This window comes from Physeter macrocephalus, chromosome 18, assembly GCF_002837175.3.
Source record: "Physeter macrocephalus isolate SW-GA chromosome 18, ASM283717v5, whole genome shotgun sequence".
Taxonomy (NCBI): Eukaryota; Metazoa; Chordata; class Mammalia; order Artiodactyla; family Physeteridae; genus Physeter; species Physeter macrocephalus.
In genome coordinates, this window is record NC_041231.1 from 64,923,339 (window position 1) to 64,936,156 (window position 12,818).

Below are 12,818 nucleotides of genomic sequence, written 5' to 3' on the forward strand. Positions count from 1 at the left end.
AGAAAGGTGGGGAAAGATGATATTCTTAACAAATGGTCAACTGGTAGGCCATATGGAAAAAAAATTAAAATTTACCTCTACCTTATGGAATATACAAAAACGCATTTCAGATTTACTGTATATTTACTATATAATTGTGAAAGGTAAAACAACAAAGCTTCTAGAAGATAATACATGGGAATATCTTCATGACCTTAGTGTAGGGAAAGACTTATTAAATAGGATTCAAAAAACATTATGAAAAAGAATTGTACTTTGGAATGTATTAAAATTACTTTTATCCATCAAAAGTACCATTAAGTGAATAAAAAGACAAGACATAGAGTGAGAGAAAATATTTGCAATACATGGATCTTGCTTGTACCCAGAGAGAACTAAAAGATTTTCAACCCGGAAAAATCAATAAAAAGATCATCCAGGGCTTCCCTGGTGGCAGAGTGGTTAAGAATCCGCCTGCCAATGCAGGGGACACTAATTCGAGCCCTGATCCAGGAAGATCTCACATGCCGCGGAGCAACTAAGCCCATGCGCCACAACTACTGAGCCTGCGCTCTAGAGCCTGTGCTCAGCAACAAGAGAAGCCACCGCAATGAGAAGCCTGTGCACTGCAACAAAGAGTAGCCCCTGCTCGCAACAACGAGAGAAAGCCTGTGCACAGCAACGAAGACACAACACAGCCAAAAAATAAATAAATTAATTAAAAAAAAAAAAGATCATCCAAAAGACAACTGTCAAGAAATATGGAAAGGCACTGGCAAAAGATGTGAAAATGGTCAGTAAACATTACTCATCAGAAAAATGTAAACTCAAACCACAAAGAAATGACCATCACTAGCTAAAATTAAAAAGACCAATAATTCAATGATTAGTGAAGATGTATCAGTAGATTAACGGGAACTCACATTCAGTACTGGAAAGAAATTGGAACAACCACTTTGGAAAAAAACTTGGCATAACCTATTAAAGCTGAATGTCAGCAAGTCCCCGCCTCAGTATACATTCCAAGAAGTGTGGGAATTACTTGTAACAGCCAACCAAATGTCTATAAATAATACATGAGTTGTGATATATGTGTAAAATTATTATAGAGGTATTGGAAATGAACAAACCAAAGCTATATGCTAACAATCTGTAAAACAATGAATGAACGTTTAATGAATCTGTAAAACAATGTTGACTGAAGGCATCCAGACCCAAGAGAATATAGACTATGCCTGTGCTGTCCAGTATGATGGCCACTGACTATATGTGGCTATTTGTATTTTAATTAATTAAAATTAAATGAGGGGGATGCTTCTAGGGTACTAGTTGTTATGGGTTGAATTGTGCCGCCCCCCCAAAAAAAGATATGTCCTTACCCCTGGTACCTATGAATGTGACCTAATTTGGAAATAGGGTCTTTGTGGGTGTAAACAAGTTAAGATGAGGTCGCTAGGGTGAGCCCTAATTCAATATGACTGGTGTCCTTATTGGAAAAAAATGCTATGTGAAGATAGACACATAGGTAGAAGATGGCTCCATGATGATGGAGGCAGACATTAGAGGGATGGATGCATCTAAAAGCCAAGGAATGCCTACAATTGCCATTAACAACCAGAAGCTGTGTGTGGGACAACGACCCTACCAACAGCTTGACCTTAGAACTGTCAGACAATTTCTGTTGTTTTAAGCCACCTACTTTGTAGTACTTAGTTGAGGAGCCCTAGGAAATCAATACACTGGCAATATTCCTGGTTTTTTTTAACCTGAGAGATGGTCACCTGCTTTGTGAGATGTTTGTACAATTTTTGTGTGCATTACATACACATATACACACACAGAGAACCAAAATTCTGGAGAATACCACCATATAAGTTGGGGGAAAGGATCAGAGTTGAAGTGTTCCAGAGTCCTTTTTTTTTTTTTTTTTTTTGCGGTTATAGAAATCTTAAACTTAATTAGGACCATGGTTTAGAAACTGGGAAAATTTGTATAACTTGAAGTATGTAAATTCCTGCCTGAGAGGTGGTGTGGGAAATAAATAAAATTGAGGTTCTGTTTCTTTTTTTTTTTTTGCGGTACGCGGGCCTCTCACTGTTGTGGCCTCTCCCGTTGGGGAACACAGGCTCCGGACGCGCAGGCTCAGCGGCCATGGCTCACGGGCCCAGCCGCTCCGGGGCACGTGGGATCTTCCGGAACCGGGGCACGAACCCACGTCCCCTGCATCGGCAGGCGGACTCCCAACCACTGCGCCACCAGGCAAGCCCCAGAGTCCTTTTACATTGCATAGAGGTAGACAACATATACCTCTACTTTAGCCTTTAAGTTATATATAAAAAATGTGGTAAAATGCCAAGATGACCACAAAAAGAATAGAAACACGAATTTTGGGGCCAACCCATACATAACTTATAAAACAATTTGAAAAAACAAAAAGAGGAAGCTAAGAATGAAATAGCAAGAGTAAATACAAAAATATTAATATCTGCAATGAACTTATATGAATTAAACTTGCCAGTTAAAAGACTGGATAAAAACAAAACCAATTTCTAAATGGTTCCACTTCTAATAATAGTGGAGTAGCTTATATTGGATTAACTCTTCCATAGATAACAATTATAAAGTATTTTAAGGCACTGAAGAGCAACAAAAATCAGATACGAACAGGACAAAAGTTGATCACTGAAAGAAGTGAATTGCATGGGGTTAAATTTGCAGCTTTATGGTTTTGTTTTATTTTTGGCCTTATGGCATGCCTCAATCCTTGTGAAACAAAATGGCAGAACTTCACCCAGAAAGCCAACCTCTTTGTGGCTTGAGGAGTCAAAGACAGAGTCTGAGTCTGACAGAGAAGCTGGAAAGTGGAGTTGGCGGCAGGAGGGGGGCAGGGACGGGGGAAGCGGGGGTAGGACGAGAGAAAGAAGAGCTCCCAACAGAAATGAGAAAGTAACAGAAGAGGATCCTACAAATCCTTGGTTGACTTCTGTGTGCTTACACGGGAGAGGAGCCAAGATTCTCGGTGAAAAGCAACAGTTGGAAAGCTAAAAGAAGCAAGCAATTGTAGCTGTCGCCTGCTGTGGAGGAGGCAGAGTTTGGAGTTTGAGTCTAGAAAGTTAACTACCTACAAGGGGAAAAAAACAACTAACGCTCCTCAGGTAAAGTTAGCAGAATTCAGAGAATCTATAACTTACATCCACAAACATCCAGTAAACATAAAAAATCACTTCACTTGTGGGACTTCCCTGGTGGTGCAGTGGTTAAGACTCTGTGTTCCCAATGCAGAGGGCCCAGGTTCGAGCCCTGGTCCGGGAACTAGATCCCACATGCATGCCGCAACTAAGGAGCCCACCTGTGCAACTAAGACCTGACACAACCAATTAAATAAATATTTTTTTTTTTAAAGAGCTTTCCCATGTATTAGCTTATTCAAAAAAAAAATCACTTGACTTGCAAAGAAACAAGAAATGTGACCCACAGTCATGAGGAAGAGCAGTCAAAAGAAACTAACCCCCAAGATAATCAAGCCATTGGAATTAGCAGAAAAGGGATTTTAGAAAAGTTATCAATATTTTCAAGGATTTAAGGTTGAGTGGATAGGAAATGTCAACAAATGAAAACTATTACAAAAAAAAAACTAAGTGGAAATTCCAGAACTGAGAAATACAATATTTGAAATGGAAAATTTACTAGGTCAGCTTAACACTGGAGGTGTTAGAAGGCTGAACGATAAACTTGAAGTCTGAACCATAGAAATTATCAAATATGAAGAACAGAGAGAAGAAAAACTGGAAGAAAATGAACAAACCTGTGGATAAATTTAAGCTAACATATGTATAACTGGAGTTCCAAAAGAAAAGAAGAGAGACAGAGAGTGGGGCAAAAAATTATGAAGAAATAATTGGGAGAACCTATAAACTTACAGATACAAGAAGCTAAGAAAACTCCAAGTAGGCTACGAAGACAACCACATCTAGGGGCATTATCAAAAACTACGAAAATCCAAGGACAAAGAGGAAATATTAAGAGCAACAAGAGAAAAAAAAATGACCCTCTACATATTAGGGAACAATAATACAAATTATAGTCACTTGTTCATGACAAGCAATGGAGGCCACACGATAAGACAATGGAATAACATCTTTAAAGTGCCGAAGGGAAAAAATACTAGTTAACCAGAATTCTAAAGCCAGAGAAAATATCCTTCAAAATTAAAGGGAAAATAAAGATATTTCCATATAGATGAAAACAGAATATTCATCACTAGCAAAACTGCATTGTATAAAATAGAAAGGAAGTTATTTAGGCTGAAGAGAAATGACATCGGATGGAAACTGTAATCTACTGGAAAGAATGAAAGTCATTTGAAATGGTGACTATGTGGGTAAATATAAAAGAATATATATTTCTTCTCTTTCTTTAAAACTCACAGCACTGTTTAAAGCAAAAAATAACATTTTCTTGTAGAATTTATAAAAAAGCAAAAATATATATATTGCAGCCTTTAGAGCAACAATAAAAATTAAAGAAAAGAGCTAAAACATCAATAGGTATATTAAAATAGTAAACATTAAATAAATATAATGGAGTAAAATATAGATATTATAATAATCCAAAAGAAGGCAAGAAAGGGGGAACTAAGAGGTAAAAGAGGGAACAAAAAGAAAATAAAATGGCAGAGAGGAATCCAACCATGTGAGAAATTACATTAAATGTTAATGGACTAAACAACTATTAAAAAGTAGAGGTTGTTAGAGTAAATCAAAAAGTAAGATTGAACTTTATGGTGCCTATAAGAGATGTAGTTTCAAAATAAAGATATAAATAGATTGAAAGTAAAAGGATGGAAAAATATATACCGTGAAAACATTAAGCATAAGAAAGCTTGAGTAGCTATGTTAATATCACAAAAAAAGATTTCATGATAAAAGGTATTACCAGAGATAAAGAACATTTCATAATATTATAATGATAAACAGGTCATTTCATTAGGAAGACACATCAGAAACGTATATGCAACTAAAAACAGAACTTGAAAATACAAAAATATAAAATGACGGAACTAAAGAGAAAAAATAAATCTACAATCATTGATGAAGTTCACTGTTCCTACTGTAGTAACTGAGAGATCAACTAGATAAAATAAAAAATCAAAGTAGATCTGATATTATCAACCACCTTGACCTAATTGACATGTATAAAATACTTTACTTAGTAAACACAGAAAATACATTCTTTTCAAGTGCGTATGGAATGTTCATCAAGACAGTCCACATGTTGGGCCATAAAAGTCTCAATAAATTTCCAAAGATTTAAATTTCACAGAGTATACTCTCTTACCACAACAAAATTAAATTAGGAATGAATAATAAGACATTCAAATATTTGAAAATTAAACAAAAGAGCCAAGAGATCAAAGGAGAAAATATAAGGAAAATCAGAAAATATTTTAAACTGATGCAAAAATACAATATGAAAAGGTGTGGAACACGGCAATAAGTAGAGAATTGACAAACTACAGTCTGTGGCCCAAATCCAGTCCACCAGCAATTTTTGTAAATAAAGTTTTATTGGATACATCCACACTCATTTATGTATTGTTTAGGGCTGTTTTCATGCTATAATAGCAGAGTTGAGTAATTGCAACAGACACCACAAAGCCTAAAATGTTTACTATCTGGTATTTTACAGGAAAAGCTTGTTCACCCTGGCTTAGAGGGAAATAAACACCTTTAACTGTTTACATTAGAAAACCAGAAAAAATTTAGGTCAACAATCTAAGTGTCACATTAAGAAGCTATAAAAGATGAGAAAATTAAACCCAAAGTAGAAGAAAGGAAATAATAAAGAGCAGAAATCAGTGAAACGGAAAGCAGGCCAAAAAGAGAGAAATTACCAACTAAAAAAAGTTCATTCCTTGAAAAGACCAAATAAACTGATAAACTTCTAGTTAGTGATCAAGAAAGAGAGAAAACAAAAATTACCAATATCAGGAAAAAATGAGTAGATATCACCAGAGATCCTACAGAAATAAAAAAATATGTAATAAAGGAATATTATTATGAACTGTACATTGGTACATTTGACAATCTAGGTAAAATGGACAAATTTCTTGAAAAACACTATTCTCGAACACTAACACAAGATGAAACAAAATCTACCTATAAATATATTAAAGAAAGTAATTATTTTTTAAAATTTTATTTATTTATTTAATATCTTTATTTGGAGTATAACTGCTTTACAATGTTGTGTTAGTTTCTGCTGTACAACAAAGTGAATCAGCTATATGCATACATATATCCCCATATCCCCTCCCTCTTGAGCCTCCCTCCCACCCTCCCTATCTCACCTCTCTAGGTCGTCACAAAGCATCGAGCTGACCTCCCTGTGCTATGCAGCAGCTTCCCACTAGCCATCCATTTTACATTTGGTAGTGTAAATATGTCAATGCTACTCTCTCACTTCGTCCCAGCTTCCCCTTCCCACCCTGTGTCCTCAAGTCCGTTCTTTATGTCTGTGTCTTTATTTCTGCCCTGCCACTAGGTTCATCGGTACTGTTTTTTTAGATTCCATATATGTGTGTTAGCATATGGTATTTGTTTTTCTCTTTCTGACTTACTTCACTCTGTATGACAGACTCTAGGTCCATCTACCTATCCCCTCCCTCTTGAGCCTCCCTCCCACCCTCCCTATCTCACCTCTCTAGGTCGTCACAAAGCATCGAGCTGACCTCCCTGTGCTATGCAGCAGCTTCCCACTAGCCATCCATTTTACATTTGGTACTGTATATATGTCAATGCTACTCTCTCACTTCGTCCCAGCTTCCCCTTCCCACCCTGTGTCCTCAAGTCCGTTCTTTATGTCTGTGTCTTTATTTCTGCCCTGCCACTAGGTTCATCGGTACTGTTTTTTTAGATTCCATATATGTGTGTTAGCATATGGTATTTGTTTTTCTCTTTCTGACTTACTTCACTCTGTATGACAGACTCTAGGTCCATCTACCTCATTACAAATAACTCAACTTCGTTCCTTTTAAGTGCTGAGTAATATTCCATTGTGTATATGTGCCACATCTTCTTTATCCATTCATCTGTCAGTGGACACTTAGGTTGCTTCCATGTCCTGGCTACTGTAAATAGTACTGCAGTGAACGCTGTGGTACATGTATCTTCTTGAATTACGGTTTTCTCAGGGTATATGCCCAGTAGTGGGATTGCTGGGTCATATGGTAGTACTATTTGTAGTTTTTTAAGGAAACTCCATACTGTTCTCCATAGTGGCTGTATCCATTCACATTCCCACCAACAGTGCAGGAGGGTTCCCTTTTCTCCACACCTTCTCCAGCATTTGTTGTTTGCAGATTTTTTGATGATGGCCATTCTGACCAGTGTGAGGTGATACCTCATTGCATTTTTTTAAAATAAATTAATTTATTTTATTTTGGCTGCATTGGGTCTTTGTTGCTGCATGCAGGCTTTCTCTAGTTGCAGCGAGCAGGGGTCTCTAGTTGCAGCAAGCAGGGGCTACTCTTCATTGCAGTGCACGGGCTTCTCATCGTGGTGGCTTCTCTTTTGTGGAGCACGGGCTCTAGGCACACGGGCTTCAGTAGTTGTGGCTTGCAGGCTCTAGAGCGCAGGCTCAGCAGTGGTGGTGCACAGGCTTAGTTGCTCCGCAGCATGTGGGATCTTCCCGGACCAGGGCTCAAACCCGTGTCCCCTGCATTGGGAGGCAGATTCTTAACCATTGCACCACCAGGGAAGTCCCTCATTGTGGTTTTAATTTGCATTTCTCTAATGATTCGTGGTGCTGAGCATCTTTTCATGTGTTTGTTGGCAATCTGTATGTCTTCTTTGGAGAAATGTCTATTTAGGTCTTCCGCCCATTTTTGGATTGGGATGTTTGATTTTTTGATATTGAGCTTCATGAGTTGCTTCTGTGATTTATGTCATAGAGTGTTCTGCCTATGTCTTCCTCTAAGAGTTTTAAAAATATGGAATGCTTCACGAATTTGCATGTTACCCTTGCACAGGGGCCATGCTAATCTTCTCTGTATTGTTCCAATTTTAGTATATGTGCTGCTGAAGTGAGCACAGTACATTTATTATTAAAAGACTCCCCAGAAAGAAAACTCCAGGCCCAAATAGCTTGACCAGTGAATTCTCTGAAACATTTAAAGAAGAAATAAAATTGGTCTTAGAGTGAATATACAACAAAATGGCAGAGTAGGCAGCTCCAAACACCCATCCTTCCACAGAAACACTGAAACACAAGCAGAAACTGTCAGAAACGACTTTGTCAGAAGTCTGGAAAATATTCAAAGGTTCACAGCAACCAAGCAAACACTGAATCAAGAAAAAGACAAATAAAAGCAGTAGGAAAGCCTCATGGTATTTTCACTTGCCCTTTCCTCACCACCTCCCTGTGCCTCTGCAGCAGTCTCGAAGATGGCAGCCCATACTCCTAGTGTGGGACCCTGGTCCCTGGTTACAGACAGAGCAGAGCAGAACTCACAAATTATTGTGTTTGTTCTAATCTGTCTAGGGGCTACCTGAAGGACTGAAACAAGGCATTCATCTCTATTTTACGAAGCTCAGAACCCACTCAGGGCAGAAAAGCAGGCTGCATTGCTCAGAAACACTGTAAGACAAACAAAAAGTCCACAGCCAGGGGTAAAAGATTATGGTTGAGACATACAATAGAACACTTAATATCTGAGAGGAAAAGCCATGAAGAGAATTTCCTTGGGAAATCAGGGCATTCAAAAGCACCTATGTGTACTGGGGAATTTAGAAGCCAGGCACAGACCCAGGACACGATGCATGCTCAGAAAATACCTCAGAAGACACCAAGCCTTCACCACTGGCTGATCTGTAGGCTCAGTGCGAGCCTGGCTAAATGCTGAAGGGCCCTAGCACACAGCCAATCTGCAAAACCAGAGAGAGGTTGTTTTTTGTTTGTTTTGTTTTGTTTAGCTCCTGGTATTCAAGGAAATCTCTGTTAAAACACTAATTGAACAAAAGCTTAAAGGAACAGAGACTTCAATGACCAGATGTGACAAGGAATACAGTTATTGCAAAAATGGTTTGGAAAAGTAACTAAACAAATGGACAACTGCAGCCTTTGACAATCACGAACAGCAAACTCTGGGGAAGAGGTAGAATCTGATTTCCAGAGGTATTACATTATAATATTTGCACATCCAATTTTCAACAACAACAACACAGATAATACAAAGAAACAGGAAAGTATGGCCCATTCAAAGTGATAAAAATTGAGTTAAATTGTCCCTGAGGACACCAAGACATTGAATTTACTAAACAAAGACTTTAAACCAACTGTCTTACGTACGTTCTAGGAGCTAGAGTAAACCATGGACAAGGAAGTAAAGGAAACCAGTAAAACAATGTATGAATAAAATGAGAATATAAAGAGATTGGAATTATGAAAGGCCACCAAATAGAAATTCTGGAGCTGAAAAAATTTTTCAACTAAAATGAAAAATTCATTACAGGAGTTTAACAAAATTAAGCAGACAGAAAAAAGAATCAGCAAATTTTAAATGTCCCAAATTTGATGAACGATATGAATCTACACATCCAAGAAGCCCAACAAACTCCAAACAGGAGAAACTCAAAGAGATCCACACTGAGACAAATTATAGTCAAATTGTCAAAAGCCAAAATCAACAGAAACAGCAAGAGGGAAGCAACTCATCACATGTAAAATTTTTAATAACACTAATAGCTTATTTCTCGTCAGAAATCATGGAGACCAGAAGGCAGTGAGATATATTTAAAGTGCTGAAAGGGAAAACAAAAAACAAAAGTGTCAAGCAAGAATTCTATATCCAGAAAGAATGGAGAAGAAATCAAGACAAAGCTAAAGGAGTTTGCTATTACTAGCAGATCTGCCCTGCAAGAAATGCTAAGGGAATCCTTCAGGTTTAACTGAAAGGACATTAGACAATGGCTCAAATCTATATGAAGAAATAAAGAACATTTATGGCAAATATGTCCTTGTTTTTCTTTTATATGGCTAAGTCTATGTTTCTCTTATTCTCTTTTCTCTCTGCCTTAATTTCACTCTCTTTGATAGAGAGGTAATATGACAAAATAAGAAAGAACCCAGTAATAGGAGTTAGAAGACCTATATCGAACCATGCTCCAATCATTTTGAGACTGTGAATCTGAAGACAAATTACTTAATGTTTGGAAGACTAAGTTTTTATGTAAAATAAGGGGAATATTCTGACTCTCATAAGTTGTTAAGATTAAGAGCAGTTTTCAAAGTATTAGGTTTTTCATAAGCATTAATTGAAGTAAAAACTGAACACACTAGTCTCTTACCCTTTCTTTATTCTTTAAACTGGCCACAATATAGAGTTTTACTGTTTATGTTATATTATAATACTAATAATTATATTGGTGACTGCTATTAATTGAAAGAACTCTAAGGCAAATTGCTGACATTTACAGAAAGATTGTTTTGTATTGGCAATCATCCACATAATGCTGTCTTCTTTCTTTTCCAGGGATTTGAGTCAGAATACCTCTGTTAAGTGTGCATACTTCCAGAGCACACCTCAGATGCAGGTAACAGTGACTAATGATAATGATGAAAATCATAGGGAATTCTCTTGTTAGTGGTTAGGACTCTGCACTTTCACTGCCAAAGGCACAGGTTCAATCCCTGGTTGGGGAACTAAGATCCTGCAAGCTGTGTGGCCATAAATAAATAAATAAATAAATCACAATAACAGCAGCAGCAACCAATACATACACTGCTTACCATGTGCCAGGCTACTCTAGAGTAAGGTAGGTATACTAGTATTCCTGAGGAAACTGACACACAGTGAAGTTAAGGGACTTGCACAATATTATATAACTTGTAAGCAGCAGAGCTGAGATAAAATAGGACCTTTATGATTGACTTGGGTAGTTACAATCTGATACTGGTCTACAGAGAACAACAAAGAATGAGACAGAAGACTGGAGATAAATCATGGTGGGGGGAGATGGGGCGACAAGAGAAACTTCCTTTCCTCAAGGCAAAAAAATCACAAGCAAATTGATCCTGCTTTTGGCCACCCATTTGTCAGGCTTTTAAAGTGTTGTGTTGGGAAGGGAAGGAATGAGAAGAGATTTGAGAAGTTATTTATACTTTTTTGAGTTTTGCTACTAGGTCTAGACTAGAACATCACTTTGCTCCCATGGTGCAGGGTCAACAAAATCACCCAATATTCTCCCAGCCAAATGGCCTCTGTCTTAATTTCCTTTATTCAGTTATAGGGAGATGGGTCCTGGTAGCTCTACTATGTTATAAGTTTATTCATTCAACAATCATTTAGTGCTAAACACTGTGCTACGTGTTGTTGAAATAAAGATAAATGAAACATGATCCTACTCCTTGAGGAGCTCATAGTCTGGTGGGGATGAGAGATGCAAACAAAAAAAAAAGTTTAAATTGGAGGGAGTCTAGGAGTGGTAGTGGGTAGTTCTCTCTAAAAATGGAAGATCTAAGAGGCACTGATCAAACAAAATTGTCTACAAAATTGGTAATTCTATACGGTTCAACCTAAGAGATGATATTTGAGCTAGTTCTTTTGGGAGGAAAAGAAGGGGGAAAGGAAGGTATTAGAGGCAAGTACAGAGGAGGCCACACTCCCTGACTTACAAGTGGAACACTATGTGCTTCTCACACTCATTTTACATAAAGCATCAGGAAATGAAAGAAAACACACACGAAACACCACTTTGGTTTTTCTTGAAATTAGAGCATTATGTCCTTACTTCATAGAACAACTAGTTAAAAGTTTGAAGTATCTTTTCTTGAATCCATTAATGGTAATTCTTTTTCCAAACTAAGACATGATAAAGATGTAAAAACTCTCAACATCTCCCAACCATAAAATGTATTACATAGATAACAAAACACTAGAAATTCTGGTACATATTCATTTATACACATCTCAGATTTCCTGGGTTAGGTAGGAGCACACAGAACTGTGGAGGTTTCTCAAGTGTGGTTATTTAAAAGTTATAATTTTGTTTGGCATTTTCCATGGGATTAATCATGGGTAGTAAATGAAGGTTGCAAAGTCTGAACTACTTAGATGCTCAATGGTGTTTATCTTTTCATGTCCTTGATAAACAACTTAGCTGGCAGTTTTTGTTTAAAACTCACAAAATGTTCTTTCACCTGTTTAACTCATCATTATGTGGCTGCTAAGCACTGAGCCAGACCTTGCAAGACCACGTTGGGAAAACAAGTTGGTCAGAAAACTTGCTTCCAATTAGGCTGTAGATTTACTGCCAACTTTGTTTAACCAGTGAATTTTGACTATAAGAGAGAAAGATCAGTCTTCTACCTCACTGAATGGATGAATCAGTTCCACTGCCACACTCAAATTTCCAACCCCAGATAGCACGAAGATCCAGTGTGCTCCTAGTCAGACTAATTGCACTCTAGGAGAGTGCAAGCAGACACGCAGAAACAAACCAGGTGGCCATTCTGTGTGTGCTTGTTTTGCCACGTTTCCCTCCCTAATTAATTAATTTCCACTCTTAATTAATTTCCACTTAATTAATTTCCACTCTCAAATCTCCATCAACAAATACTACACTGGAACTATACTATGACTCCTACTGTCGTCCTTGAATGTCAAAGATGCCAATATAAAAGTTTCAACTACTTTAGTGAAGCTTCAAGTATTTTCCAAAATCTGTTGTTTCATTTCCCCCCAGGGTTATTAAAAAGCACAGTCTGTTATGGAAAAACCACAGTAAAAACTGGACTTATGTCACAAGCAAATAGTGGCACAGCAAGTAAATAATTTGATG

At 37.4% G+C, this 12,818-nt stretch overlaps 1 protein-coding gene and 1 non-coding gene across 3 annotated transcripts in view; both read right to left on the reverse strand.

Moving 5' to 3' along the window:
• The window catches only part of ZNF451 (zinc finger protein 451), a 92,037-nt gene that overhangs the window by 3,554 nt on the left and 75,665 nt on the right, over nt 1-12,818 (reverse strand). The gene's annotated exons all lie outside the window — the stretch shown is intronic.
• Nucleotides 7,964-8,070, reverse strand: LOC112064374 (U6 spliceosomal RNA). Its single transcript, XR_002891488.1, has one exon. It is a non-coding gene; the product is annotated as a U6 spliceosomal RNA (small nuclear RNA).